General features: G+C 41.3%; 2 protein-coding genes across 13 annotated transcripts in view; both read left to right on the forward strand.

The window, feature by feature from the left end:
• The window catches only part of BEND2 (BEN domain containing 2), a 68,063-nt gene extending 63,524 nt beyond the window's left edge, over positions 1-4,539 (forward strand). The window contains exon 19 of the mRNA XM_072817151.1: positions 3,646-4,539. The gene's annotated coding sequence lies outside the window, so the exon portion shown is untranslated. The remainder of the gene's footprint in view (positions 1-3,645) is intronic.
• RAI2 (retinoic acid induced 2) overlaps positions 370-15,641 on the forward strand; it is a 388,421-nt gene continuing 373,149 nt past the window's right edge. For 9 of the 12 annotated variants that reach the window (XM_072817163.1, XM_072817152.1, XM_072817168.1 and 6 more), the window contains exons 1-4: positions 370-527; positions 4,572-4,640; positions 7,605-7,837; positions 8,708-8,781. The gene's annotated coding sequence lies outside the window, so the exon portion shown is untranslated. Of the gene's footprint in view, positions 528-4,571; positions 4,641-7,580; positions 7,838-8,707; positions 8,782-15,641 lie in introns of all 12 variants that reach the window. The other 3 variants (XM_072817158.1, XM_072817159.1, XM_072817157.1) reach the window with 2 other exon arrangements.

Here is a 15,641-nt window from a genome sequence, read left to right on the forward strand (position 1 = left end):
GGGATCACGCCCTGAGCCGAAGGCAGGCGCCCAAACGCTGAGCCACCCAGGCGCCCCGGCTCCCAGGTTTTCAAACAGGCTTTCTTTTCTTTTCTTTCTTTTTTTTTTTTTGTATATTTTTGTATTGATTTTTTTTTTTTTTATTGGAGTTTGCTTTGCCAACATCTAGTATCACACGGAGGGCTCCTCCCGTCCAGTGCCCCCCGCAGTGCCCGTCCCCCGTCCCCGCCGCCCTTCCCCTTGTTCATCTCCCAGCTTAGGAGTCTCGGGGTCTCACACAGGCTTTGGGGGGCGGGGGGCAGCGGCCGGGCTGCGAGAGGTGCGGGGACCCGGAGCTCCGCGGCCGGGGAGCAGCGCACGCGCACGCGCAGGCTGCGAGCGGCTCCCGCCGGCTCCTCCCGCGGCGGTCGGTCCGGGGACGTTCTCCCCGCCGCGGGGGCGACTGTGACCCCCGGCGGAGGCCCGGGCGGGCCGGGTCCCGATCGGTGCTGGCGGACGTCACCCTGCCAGGTTCGGTGGTTCTGCAGGTGAGCGAAACTCCGAGCCCGGCGTGGCAGCCCCCGCGCCTCTTGCTGCGGCCCCGGCCCTTCTCAGGCGGACGCCGGCTCCCCTGCAGCCCCCGCGGGGCCCACACCGCAGTAGGGGCCCCCGCGGGGCTGCGCACATGCTGGGGCGCTGCGCGTCGCCCGGGTTCCCTGGGCCCCGGGGGCTCTCCCTGGGGCGCTGTGCTGGCCCTGGTCACGCGCTCACCTCTGAGGCGCCCTGTCTTGCTGTGTGCGGCGCCGGGGGTGCTTCCGGGATCGTTGGTCCCGGGGAGGGGGAGCGAAATCGGGGACCTGTGTGTCACCACCTTGGTGAGGCCAGTCTTAATTTGTGCTTCGAGCCTTCAGGCGCCGGGAGTAGAAACTGCGCCTTGGTCATTCAAGGCTTTTGAGTTCCCAAGAATGCAGGTGAAGAGCCCAGGACGCGAATGGCCATAGGGCCCAGGGACTAGCGATGGGCGGGCAGGTGCATCCTTTATTTATTTATTTATTTTTTAGGATTTATTTATCAGAGAGAGAGAGAGAGAGAGAGAGAGGCAGAGACACAGGAGGAGGGAGAAGCAGGCTCCATGCCGGGAGCCTGACGTGGGACTCGATCCCAGGACTCCAGGATCGCGCCCTGGGCCAAAGGCAGGCGCTAAACCGCTGAGCCACCCAGGGATCCCCCAGGTGCATCCTTTAATCCGGAGTGGAGTCTCGGTTCTGGTGGTCCTCTACAGCGCCAAGGCTGAGCAGAGGGTGCAGGACCTAGTTCTTGTCATTTTTCTTAACCATCATCGGCTGAGGTATCAATTTGTCTCATCATTGGCCTAGGGCCTTTCTTACCCCTGTCCTGTTCCTATCCACAAGGGGTTCCGAACCTCCTTTGGGACGGAGAAGCTCCCATCTGTGCTCTAGGTTCCCTTCAAGCTCGTGCAATTAATTGTGCTGCCGCTTCCTTATTTTTTGTCACAGGAAGGATTTTATCCAGTTCTCCAGTAGACTTCCATGTAGGACTGGCTACATAATTTGCAGGGCCCAATGAAAATGAATTAAAATTTGATACTGTTTAAGCAGCACAGTTTTATTTATTTATTTATTTATTCATTTATTTTTAAAAAATTTTTATTGGAGTTCAATTTGCCAACATTTAGCATAACACCCAGTGCTCATCCCGCCAAGTGCCCCCAGTGAGTGCCCCTCACCCAGTCACCCCAACCCTCCGCCCACCTCCCCTTCCACTACCCCTTGTTCATTTCCCAGTTAGGCGTCTCTCATGTTTTGTCACCCTCACTGATACTTTCACTCATCCTCTCTCCTTTCCCTTTATTCCCTTTCACTAATTTCTATATTCCCCAAATGAATGAGACCATATAATGTTTGTCCTTTTCCGACTGACTTATTTCACTCAGCATAATACCCTCCAGGTCCATCCACGTGGAAGGAAATGGTGGGTATTTGTCATTTCTAATGGCTGAGGAATATTCCATTGTATGCATAGACCACATCATCTTTATTCATTCATCTTTTGATGGACACTGAAGCTCCTTCCACAGTTTGGTTATTGTGGACATTGAGCAGCAGTTTTATATTTTAACATTTTGGGAGGGAGAATTTTGGACTTATAAAAGAGTTGTAAAAATAGTACAGAGAGTTCCTGTGCACCCTTGACCCAGCTTCTCCTAATGTTAACAGCTCTCATAATCATGGTACGATTATCAAAATTCAGAAATTAACGTGGTACAATACTATTAACTCCAGGCTTTATTTGTAGTTTGTCAGGTTTTCCACTAAAGAAAGCTCTTTCTCACTTCCAGGATTCAATCTAAGATCCTATATTGCATTTAATTCTCACATCTCCTAATCTCCAGTCTATGACAGTTCTTACTCTTTCCTTGTTCTTCTTGACCTTGACACTTTTGAAGAGTACTAGTCAGACATTTTGTAGCATGTACCTCAATTTGGGTTTGTCTAGTGTTCCCTTGATGAGTCAGTGGTTACGCACTCTTGGGAATGATGTGCTTTTCTCAAAGCATCGCAGCCTCTTGAATTTTTCAATAGAACAGTTACTAGAAGGTTCAGCAGTTTGCCCCAAGTCCTAGACCTGTTAGCACCAAAGCCAGGACTAGACCTCAAGGCTCACTTTTATACTAGGGTTGTTAACACAAACCTTTAAATCTTTTTGTATGTTTTTTCCAAACTACTGACTTATTCAGCATTTGACTTTTAGGATTGTGAGCATCGAGTTGTTGTTTGGTCCCTGCACAGTGAAGTAGGGGAAAGGGGAGGCTGAACAATGGACAGATAACATAAGAGAAAAATAGTACTCCAGACACTGTGAAGTTAAGCTCTTGCCCAGTGCCCCTGCTGCTTCATGGACGGTGGTAATTATGGTCACAATTTAGTGAGCTCTGGCTGTGTGCCAGGTCTCAATTCAGCATCATCACCTCCCACTTCTTAAATTTCTGCTTTACAAAAGAGAAGCTGAGAGCCACATTTCCCATCATCCCTGTCTCAATATGGTTACCAGTTTAGAGTTGTTGATGAGAGGAACTTGCATGAAATTTGAAGGCAGAAGAAAAGGAGAGCTGTTTTGTGCCACAAGGACACATGGGCGGATGTGAGATTTACAGAAGTTAAGAATTGATGAGGATCACATGCTTCACTGCTGCATGTGAAGGGATTTTCAGAGACTCTTCAGCAGCTATCCAGTAATCTTTCAAGAATTTTCTGTGATGCTTCAAGCTGAGGTCTACAGTGTTTGCTTTCTTGATCTTTGGTAACACCTTCTTTGACCCTGTCTTTCCTACCTCGCTTAATAGTCCTGTAAACTACTAATTCCTATTCTAATACCCTTTATTCCTCCTTTCTTATCCGACCCCTGATATAGTACAACATGTATTCATGCATTTAATCCTCTCACTGTCCAGGAGGAAGGTGCCAGTAGAAATGGGGAAACTCACAAGTCATTGTGCCACTCCCATATCCACCCACGAGCAGTTTAATGACTAGTTCAGGTAGTTCTTAACAATAAAACTGAAAATCTTTGTTATCACAATGGGTTGTTAGAATGGATGTTCCTACATGAAAAGAGTGATAATTGAGACTTAATTTCTTAACACAGGAAAAGGTGCTCAACATCACTACTCATCAGAGAAATGCAAATCCAAACCACAATGAGATATCACCTCACACCTGTCAGAATGGCTATCACCAAAAAGACAAGAAATAAGTGCTGATGAGGGTGTGAAGAAAAAGGAACACTCATGCATTTTGAAGGGAATGCAAATTGGTGCAACCACTGTGGAAAACAGTATGGATGTGACTCAAAAAATTAAGAACAGAACTACCATATGATTCAGTAATTCCATTACTGGGTATCTACCCAAAGAAAATTAAAACACTAATTTGAAAAGATACATGCATGCCTATGTTTATCGCAGCATTGTTTACAATATTCAAGACATGGAAGCAACTCAAGCGTCCATCAGTTGATGATAATGAAGATGTGTTACATATACAGTGGGATGTTACTTAGCTATAAAAATGGATGTGATTTTGCTATTTCTGACAACATGGATGAACCTAGAGAGTATTATGCTAAGTGAAATAAGACAATGACAAATACCATATGATCCCACTTATATGTGGAATCTAAAAAAGTGAATTAACAAACAACTAAACAGACTAAAAACAGACTCTTAAATACAGAGAACTGGTAACCACCAGCTAGAAGGGAAGTGTGTGTGTGTGTGTGTGTGTGTGTGTGTGTAGGTAAAACAGGTGAAGGGGGTTAAGAGATATAAACTTCCAGTTATAAAATAAATGTCATAGGAATGAAAAGTATAGCCTATGGAATATAGTCAGTGGTATTATAATAACATTGTATGGGTGACAGATGGTAACTGCATTTATTGTGGGCATTGACAATGTATAGAATTGTTGAATCAATATGTTGTACACCTGAAACTAATATAACATTGTCAGTTATATTTCAATAATAAAACTCAAATGACAACTTTTTTTCTTTTACTTTTTCAAATGTAAAAGACTGTTTACATATGAAAGCATTTCCAGGTACTCTGAAAGCTTTCAGAAACCATAACCTGAGGACTAGAGGTAAGACTAGATTCCCTTTCCTCCAGTTGGAGTATTAGAGCACATAGAGTCTGTCTTCACATTACTCAATTGCTCAAGTATTTGTCTCCCCCTCTAGCCTGACCTTCCTGTCTGCAGTGCCTAACTCAATGGTTTGGGAGTGGTAGGTGCCCAGTAAACAAGCATTCCTCATTCACTCTGCCTTAACCTGCCTGAAATTTCATCATTAGTTTGATTTCTTTAGCTTGAGCCTAATTTGACCTTTTCTCCTGTAACAATCTAAGTTCTGTATATTCATGCTCTATGCCTTCATGGAGTTGAACTTGTTAAATCCACTCCTCAAAGTTGGTTCAGTTTGGAACATGAGAGCATGAGGACTTCTTAGTTTTGAGAGAGACTTCTACACACAGATAAATGTACAAGAGGGTTGCAGCATTCTCTGTAATAGGATAAAACATTGGAAACAATTTTTTAAAGAATATCTTTTAAAACTAAAATTATGGCTCTCATGTAGATATAAAATGAACATACGTTAGAGATTTTATTTAACTCATTACTAATTAGGGAACCAGTGATGTTAGGACCATTTCAAAGGATAACCAAACAATACATTTTTATTAGATTAGTGCAAACCAAGGCAAAACTGGCTTCTCCCACAGTTGGAGAAGGCAATTAATTGAATCTCCACTGTAGAATTTATTTGTGTGTCTATAGCTAAGATTTATTTTCCATTGCTATCAGTTATATATAGCTTACAGAATGGAAAATCAGAACCAGGTAACCAAGAATGATGTACTCCAAACAATGTCTGGTTTTCCACAGAAGCACAGATTTTTACCCATGAGTACAAATATTCATTAACAGAGAACTGGTAACATTAAGAAATTACATCTATATTGGGAAAAGAAGCATCCATTGCAAAGAATGTAGCGGACACTAAAATGAAAGGCAAACGAGAGACTGAAAATAATCACTATACATTGGTCTGATAGGGGACTTGTATCCATTATATATTCAAAAATGTTTATAAACCAATCACAAAAAGATGTACAACCCAATTAAAAAATTGGGGGAAATTCTCAAATAGGTATTTCATAAAAGAAAATATTGGAATGGCACATGAAAAAGTGCTCAACATCGTTGGTTGTCAGGAAAATGCAAATTAAAATTGTAACAAGGTACCAGCGTACACCCACAGAATGGCTAACACTGTAAAGACTGACAATGAGGGATCCCTGGGTGGCGCAGCGGTTTGGCGCCTATCTTTGGCCCAGGGCGCGATCCTGGAGACCCAGGATCGAGTCCCATGTCGGGCTCCCGGTGCATGGAGCCTGCTTCTCCCTCTGCCTGTGTCTCTGCCTCTCTCTCTCTCTCTGTGACTATCATAAATAAATAAAAATTTAAAAAAAAAAAAAAAAAAAAAGACTGACAATGCAAAGTGCTGATGAGGATTGGACAACTGGTAGGTCTACACTGCTGGTGGGAATGTAAAATGGCATAATCACTGTGGCAAAAATGTTTGGAGTCTCTAATAAAGCTACACACCACCTATGACCTAGAAATTGTAACTATATTCCCAGGAGAAATTAGTGCATATGCCCACAGAAAGATTTCTAAAAGAATGTTCATAGTAGCTTCATTCACAAGAGCCCCAAACTGAAAACAGCCCAAATTGTGATTGGGAATACCACTTCACAACAAAACCCCCCCACAAAACTAATACCTGCAAAAACAGAAATGAACCTCACAAATATTAGGTTGCATGAAAGAATCCAGACACAGAAGAATTGCTACTCTATGATTCCATGAATATGAAGTTTAACAGGCAAAACTAATGTGTAGTGTTGGAAGGCAGAGTAATGGATACCTCTGTGGGGTTGGTATTGACTGGAAGGGGCATGAGAGAGCCTTTCTGGGATAATGGAAATGTTTATATTGATTTGGATGGTGGTCACATGGGGATATACATATGTAAAAAGTCCTCAAGCTGTACTTAAGTTATGTGCATTCACTGTATAAATTATACCTCAACAAAGTACTATTGACAAAAAGAATGTAGTCAATCTAGATAAACTGATTTGAAAATCATGTCCTGACTCAAAAAGACTTATCTCTAAAGTTCAGTGAGTTACAGAACAGTAAATGTTATACAATTCCATTTACATTATTAAAAAGCATGGGTGGGTTATGTGTCATATGTGAATGCATCACAAAAGATGGAAGATACTTGTCTGGTTATTTACTGTGCCTATCCTGGGCAGTGAATAGGAATAGGCATGGAGAGGCATTATTGTTTGAATTATTTACAATGTGAATGTATGGTTAAACTGTGGGATTTTAGCAAGCTCGAAATAAAGCCATAGCCAAAGATCTTCTATGAATCCGGTCTAGCACAAAAATACAGTTTTGGTCTTGGCCTTCTGGCATATCTTTCACACTACAGGGCATTTCCTGTCAGTGAGTGATAAAATCAGTTTAATGAGTTGGGACTAGCATTTCTAAGAAATAGAATAGAAATCATCAGAGGACAGTATGATTTTGGAAAATGTCTTAGTTTTGTATTCCTACTGTCTAGGAACTGCTGGACTGCCATGTAAAATGCATTTCTTATTTGGGTCACAATTCAAAAATATTTGAAAGCCACTGGCTCGCTTAGTGCACTGTGTTGACAAGTGTAGGGTGACTGGTTTTCCCTTGCCCTGTAATTTAGAGAGATTTGGGGGATGGGGGGAAGGGAATGAACAAGGAGAACACAAGCTTTCCTTTACGCAGAGCCACAAGTGACTCCTTTAGCTGGCCTTTGGCATCCAGATCAGGCTTAGGAAGCAGGATTGGACCATAGTGGGTTGTATTTAGTGGAGTAAACTTTTTACATTCCACCCATCATCTGACCCTTGAAATACTTGCTTTTTAATCTTTGAAATCCTTGTTGTTATTTTATTTTATTTTTTTTTTTTTAAGATTTTATTTATTTATTCATGATAGTCACAGAGAGAGAGAGAGAGGCAGAGACACAGGCAGAGGGAGAAGCAGGCTCCATGCAGGGAGCCCGACGTGGGATTCGATCCCGAGTCTCCAGGATCGCGCCCTGGGCCGAAGGCAGGCGCCAAACCGCTGCGCCACCCAGGGATCCCCCTTGTTGTTATTTTAAACAGAAGCTATTTCAGATGTCTGTTTAAAGGAAATGCCAGCCACCAGCCTTCAAGGTATAGGCGATGGTAGGTTTCTTTTTTTTTTTTTTTCCCTTCTCAAACACAGGAAGAGTGGAGTGTGTGTTGGGGGGGTGGGAGGGAGGAGGAGAGAGAGAGGGAGAGAGAGAGAAACATACATATTCATACTTATGGTCCAATATATTTTCCTTATCCCCAAATGACCAGATAAGGGCCCTGCCTAACTGAGACCTCTGACAACCAGACTATCCAAGCCCAGCCTAAGGAGGCACTTGTACAATTGTATTGCTAATATATTCCATTTCCTAAGAATGTTGATACTTCCAAGTTTTTAATGGCACCACTTAAGTGAGTTTCCAAGTAAGTCACTTTTTCAGAAGTGATGTTCCTGAAATAAAATGTACATTTTAGTGGATATCACTTTTCTCTCTTAGCACTTGTGTTTTCAACCTAATTGTTGATTTACTTAAATGATGATTGATGTTTATTTAAGGACAGTATAACACCTTGATATGTTTTTGTGGTGCCTGGTAGTGCAGTATTCTGTACTTGTACTTACTGGGTTCCTAGGGTAATTATTGCTTAAACACCCTTTTGATCTGCCTAAGAATACCAGCCTAATAAAAAAAGCCGTTACCAAATTTACAGACTGTGGGTTTGAGAACAGAAGTGTTCACATAGGCACACTTGCCAGCTTGTCACTTATTAAAAGATATTAACCAATTCATAGACCTTAGCGCGTACCTGTTATGCAGGTAGGTATTCTACTGTGTGATGGATCTGACACACAAGGCTATAGAACACTAAGTCTGTTGGGGGCAGTGGGAGTCAAGCTTTGTTAGTCACCCTTTCTATACTAACCGGGTCACGGATGAAATTGAAGACTGATCTGTTTTTTTCCCTACCTGTTCTTCCTAGGTATTACTCTAGAAAAGTGTTTTTTCAAACTTCATTATAAGAAACTTCATGGGTTCCACGAATGTGCCATTAAGGTATCATTAAAAACAGCATTAAAAATATTTTAAGCCTGTGATTAATGGAATTGTTGATTTTCTCAGGTGTGATGATAATATTGTGGTGGTGTAGATTGTGCTTTTTTGGGGGGAGATGCACGCAGGAGTATTTAGGAGACAAGGGGTATGATGTCTTCAATAATCCTTTCACAGGGTATAGCAAAAGAAAACATAGATATGGAAAGATAAAATGCTAAGAATTGTTGAATCCCAGGGAGAGTATATGAGTGTTTGTGGTATTCTTTCGGTTGGCTTGACAATTTTCAAAATAAAAATTAGGGGAAATATGTATGTACATGTTATAAATATGTATATGTGGAGAGACAGTTAAAGTAAATAGAGCAAAGTGGGAGTGCTTATTGGATCCCCGTGGAGGCTCTATGGACATTGGTTGCGCTTTCGCCTGAGACCCTAAAACAGCTGTTTATGTGCAGAAGTTCATGGTGGAATGCTCTTGCTGGGGAAGGCAGCGGGATTCAGCAGGGGGAGGAGCTGAGCTGTGATGTGGTACTAACCCAGGCCTCGGCGGAATCAAGGGAGCTCAGCAGCTGGGCTGGCCCTTCCTGGTTCTCCTTGGGGCAAGGGGGCCTGGGCTTTATGCCTCCTCACCCACCAGTCATTGGATGTGAGCTACCCTGGGGATGGGGAGGTAGGGGCGTGTGGAGGGGTTGAGGGTTAAGTGGAGGAGAACACAGCACTCACAGCATTGGGGGGATGGATGTGTCTTGAAGGGGGTTCTGGGTGGCTTGCCACAGCATCCAGTACCCAGCTTTTCTTTGTGGCATTTTAATTTGTTTATTGGAGTCACATTCTTAAAGATGTATCATTATTTTGCAAGGTTACAGCTTTGTCAAGTGTTTTTGTTTTGTTTCCATAATTCAGGCCTATGGATTGGTGCTCATGTAAAACCTTTTCAACTCATGTGTATGACACTCAATTAAATGTCATTGTCCTGCAAAAGGAAACTTTTAATAGCTTTCATTATGTCAGTATCATATTACATAGAGTTGTAGGTTTTTAGTTTTTTTTCTTTCCGTTTTTTCATTTCCTTTTTTTTTTTGATAAGCCTTGAGTGCTCCTTATCTGACTTAGAACTTATAAAATAAATTTAGACAAAATGCCACTTTTAAAGCCGCTTTTTATGTTGAAGATTCAAATAAGATTATTTTGCTTAAGAAGGAATTTGCCCCTTGAAAACCATTGATCTACAGTTCCTCTCCCATCTCTAGCCAAGATGAGACAGTTCTGGACTTCCAAATATGAATGTGAAGTTTGAAAACAATAAAAGATAAGAAGGAAAGGTTTGTGATGCTAAGCATAACCGGCATCTGACTCTGCTGAGCCTCTCCGTCCTGATCATAACTGAGCAAGAACACTTTGCCCTTTCTGCTTGCACTAGCCGCTTTCTGGAACAAGGACAAGAATGAACAAGGGGAATTCTCTTCTGGTTGTTATTTTAAACAATTGTTTCCTTCTGATTTTCTTTTTCCCCCCTCTTTGCCATGGTTTTTAATATGTGCTTCATTTATTCAGACAAGGGGACAACATTATCCCTCTGGAGAAGAAAAACAATAGTTCCAGAAGCAGAAGCCATGCATTGCAAAGAATTCAAAGTCACTTTTTCCTGGGGATAAAGCTTTATTTATCTTAGAATGGATTTGGCCTTTAAAACATGGATACAAAGCAGGAGGGGGAATGTAAATATAACCTCCAAATCTCAAAAAGCTATTTAAACTGCAGAGTGGTGAAGCAAGATCTTAAATTCTTTCAGAAAATGAAAGATCTTTTTGAACTATTTTTCACTGTCTTACCTATCACTTCAAAGGATGATTTGGCATGATCTTTAGAGACTTTCTTCTGTCCAAGGAAGGCTGGAAGGACTCTAGAAAGTGTAATTTGAACCAAGTAACTCATCCACAAATCTCCTAGCTTTCCCTGTATTTCCTCATAGAACCATTGTAAGGAATGAGGGATGAATGGTTGCAAATCTTCTTGTAAAGCATAAAGGGCAGAAGAAATGTTCCTTAGTAATTTACTCCAGAAGTGGTATGAACTATAAAATTGGCAGTCTGGAGCCAGGCTTCTCTCTGATCTTACAGAGAGCGGGCAGGTTTGCCCAGACAATGTCTCCACTTTCATGGAAGGCCTCCAGGTAAAGACCAGTGGCAGTGATATTGAATGTAGCAGTTCCTATTTGGGATCAGAGCCATGTGAACCCCCATTGCAATCTCAAGGAGCCTTTGGAGAGTTGACTGTGCAGCTTTTTAGAACACACACAGGCAGATCATTTGTGATACCCATAGCATGAAGAACTGTTAACCTCTCCCTGACCTCACATCTTTAATAAATTCCTTAATGGGGCAGCCCTGGTGGTGCAGTGGTTTAGCGCCACCTGCAGCCCAGGTGTGATCCTGGAGACCTGGGATTGAGTCCATGTGGGGCTTCCTGCATGGAGCCTGCTTCTTCCTCTGCCTGTGTCTCTGCCCCGCTCTCTCGCTCTCTCTCTGAATGAATGAATGAATGAATGAATGAATAAATAAATAAATAAATCTTAAAAAAATAAATTCCTTAATGTTCTACTCTTCCTTCTCCCTCTACAGTAGCCCAGTATGGCGCTTACTTTGTGATGTTCTGTTGTAAATAAGGCCATTAGTTCCCAGCTATGCACACTAGGGTGCTCACTGCATTTTATTGTGAATTCTCTGTGTTTCAGGAGATCAGAAACAAGTGTTAATGGCTCAGTTATCTCTGACATTAAACAAAAAGCAGAAATTGTGGAAAGCATATATATATTTATGTATTTATATTTATATATATATACACACACACATATATATATATTTAGGATGAAAGATTGTCTTAGTTTGGGTTCCTGTAGAAATAGACCTGAGACAAGGATTCAAGTGTAAATCATTGACTTGAGAGGGGAAGGAAGTGCTGGAGAGGGGTGGGGAAATGTGATAGGCAAGGGAAAGAGCCATTATAGGGTGCTACTGGAGCTTAAGCCTACTAGGGATCTCTGGGAGAGGTGCTGAAAATGAGCCTCAGAGTTTTCCCACCTGAGGGTGAGGAAGCTGAAGCATTTATATATCAAATCCTCTCAGTTCTGGGTTGAAGACTGTTGGGGGAGCCTTAATTTCTCAGCACGTTCAGCCTGCTACCCTGGTGGCAAAATTAGCTTTATAATGCTGGTGGGGGGATGCCTGGGGGGCTCAGCGGTTGAGCCTCTGTCTGCCTTTGGCTCAGGGTGTGATCCTGGAGTCCTGGGATTGAGTCCTGCATCGGGCTTCCTGCATGGAGCCTGCTTCTCCCTCTATGTCTCTGCCTCCCTCTCTCAGTGTCTCTCGTGAATAAATAAATAAATAATAAATTAAAAAAAATATAAAATGCTGGTGGGTTGGTGGGGCACCTGGGTGGCGCAGTTGGTGAGAGACCAACTCTTGGTTTTGGCCTAGGTCATGATCTCAGGGTCATGAGTTTGAGCCCTGTGTTAGATTCAGCGCTCAAAAATAAAATAAAATAAAATAAAATAAAATAAAATAAAATAAATAAAATATAAAATAATAAAATAAAATAAAATAAAATAAAATTCAGCTCTCAGCATGGAGTCTGCTTAAGGCTCTTGTGCGGGCGTACGCTCTATTTCTCTCTCTCTCTCTCTTTCCTCCCCCCAACCCCACCCCGCAGCCATAAATAAATAATTAATCAATCACATCTTTAAAACAATGCTGGTGGGATAGGGATATGGATGGATGCTACAAAGATGCTATCAGATATCCAGAATACTATTCAGATAATTCAACAAGCTTTGGTACTTCTACCACCAAAGAATTTTTTTTTTCTGGTAATGGACAGGAGGCAGTCTTCATTTACTTGATTTTCATAGAGAAGAATAATACTTTTTCAACCTCACAGGCTTATGAGAATTAAGTGAATTAATATCCGTGAAAGTATAACAGAAACAGAAGATGGCAGTTGAAATGATTTGACTGTTTGCAACTGGATAGAAAAGTAAAGCAAAGAAAAGCAGTAAACTGTAAAATAAAACTATCAGTGGTCATTTCTCATTTTATTGAGTTTTATTTTTTTAAAGATTTTATTTATTCATGAGAGACACAGAGAGAGAAAGGCAGAGACACAGGCAGAAGGATAAGCAGGTTCCCTGAGGGGAGCCTGATACAGGACTCGATCCCTGGATCCCGGGATCACGTCCTGAGCTGAAGGCAGATGGTCAACCACTGAGCCACCCAGGTGTCCTTCATTTTATTGAGTTTTAAGCTGGTTTTGCTTCTGAACCCCAAAATGTGGAGTTTCCAGTGATTTCGTTTATGTCATGTTTTCTGATTCATCAGAAAGCCTTCTTGGATTCTGACATGATTAAATTTTTGCTATTCTTAATATATATATTTTTGGCTCACTTTATTGATAACTTTTTGAAAGAAATGAACTAAAATCTTCTATAATGGTAGATTTTATAAAAGTGTTGCTTTGTATATTTTGAAACTATGTTATTAATGTATGGAAATTCAAAATTATAGCTTCTTTGTAGATTTTTTTTTGTCATCAAGCAAGGTCCTGCTTTAAGTGTTCCCCTTTAAATTTGGTTTCACCTGATACTAATTTTGTTAGATTTTTTTTGTTATTTGTCTAGTATATTTTTCTCATTCCTTTTATTTTAGCTTATGTATGTTGTTGTGTTTTAGGTGTGCCCATCTCTAGCTTTTGTTTTCACCCCACCCAATATAAACAGATTTATCTATTAAAGATAGTGATTAAAAACATAGATTATGGATATATTTAAGTTTAATTTTTTTGCTTTATTGTTGTTCCTGTTTTTTTTGTTTTGTTTTGTTTTGTTTTCTTCTTCTGGTTTGGAAGTTATCCATTGTTTTTCTTTTTTTTTAATTTATGATAGTCACAGAGAGAGAGAGAGAGAGAGAGAGGCAGAGACATAGGCAGAGGGAGAAGCAGGCTCCATGCACCGGGAGCCTGACGTGGGATTCGATCCCAGGTCTCCAGGATCGTGCCCTGGGCCAAAGGCAGGCAGTAATCCGCTGCGCCACCCAGGGATCCCTCCATTATTTTTCTGTAACACTTATTTTATCCTCTTACTCGTTTTTAAGATTTATTTATTGATTTTAGAGAGAGGAAAAGAAAGAGAAAGAGTGGGGGCGGGGAGGGGCAAAGGGAGAGGGAGAGAGTCTTAAGAAGATTGTGCACTGAGTATGGAGCCTGATGCAGGGCTTGATCTCATGACCCTGAGATCATGACCTGAGCCAAAACCAAGAGTTGGATGCTTAACCTACTGAGCCACCCAGGCACCCCTGCTCTCACTTTCCATTGCCTTTTAACATTTTATGTTGCTGATAAGATATTTATTGCAAGGTTAATTTCTTTCTTTTGCTTGGAATAGAGTAAACACATGATAAATCCTTATTTTGTGGAATAACATTCACTGCATATTGAGGGATGTTGCTGTGAACCTAATGACATATAGTGTGTATGTTGCTTTACTTTTTGCTCACAGAGAGCATAGGGGCAAACTACTGAAGTCTTCCCAAACTTTCTCTAATATTTCTATCCACAGAACTCAGCTGACCTGTCCTCCTCTTCTCCTTTTTCTTTTCTCAGGATGTTTTTCTGGTAGCCTTTGGAAAGGTGCCTTAAATAATATGATGGGAAGTTGCGAGAGCTAGCATGAGGGAAAGTTTAATATATCAAGTCGTGAAATCTCAGCTACCCAATTCTGTGAAGTTAATAGTTTTTTTGAAGAGAACTTCTTTCTCCATTTGTGTAATTGCTTTGTCCTGTGACACATGCACCTTCAGCTGACTTTGGAAAGCCTGCTATTTTGGAGGTCATAATTTTGACTGATAGGCCTATAATTAGTAAGTGCTCATTAAGTACTCTGTCCTGAGTATTTCTGTGGGATGGTAGAGAATGTTCTTCACAGCTGCCAGGGTGATAACAGTCCTGCAAATTGGCATGACTCCAGAAGTAACCAAAGAACTTTATAGAGATGAAAAGTAAACAGGAGAGCAACCAGTAGATACAGCAAGGGAGAGAATAGTATCGAGGCCTCTTGATCACCCAAACTAAGGGCTCCTTACCCTTTTTTTCTCCATACTGTTGAAAACTTGATATTGTTTGTTTTTATCCCACCCATTTGAAGTCATGCCTCTCTCTCCTGGCTCTTTGTCATCCTGTCTCCTAGCTACAGGTGTTTCTCAAGTGTTGATCTGAAGTCTTCTTCTCTCTTCCCTGATCCTCCCTCACACAGAGCATTCCATCCCAGTGGTTTCAAATATAAGCTTTATGTTGGTGACTCACAAATCCACACCTCTGGCTTCTACCCAAACTCCACTCCCACATTTTTAATTGTCTGCTGGACATTTACCCCTAGAGTTCCTCCTGAAGCCTTGACACAGTACACCTAAAGCCTTACTTTTTCCTTAAAACCAACTTCCATACTTTATGACCCTGCATTTCCAGTCCTTTATATATTGCTAAAAGAAATGTGTGCCTAGTGCATCAAAAGAATGTTCATAGGGCATGACATATCATGACCAAATGCAGCTTCACCCAGGAATGCAAAGTTGGGTTAAAATTTAAAAATCAAACAGTTTAATTCATCACATTATCAGAATAAGGAGGGAAATCGTGTGATTATTTTGATAGAGAAAGTTCATTTGGCAATATTAAACATCTTTTCATGATAAAAACTCTTAGCAAAGTAGAAGAGAATATTCTTTCCTTTAAATTTTAAATCCAGTATAATTAACATGTAGTGTTATATTCAGTTTCAGGTATACAATATAGTGACTCAACAATTCTTTTTT

Source organism: Canis lupus, chromosome X (assembly GCF_048164855.1).
Source record: "Canis lupus baileyi chromosome X, mCanLup2.hap1, whole genome shotgun sequence".
Taxonomy (NCBI): Eukaryota; Metazoa; Chordata; class Mammalia; order Carnivora; family Canidae; genus Canis; species Canis lupus.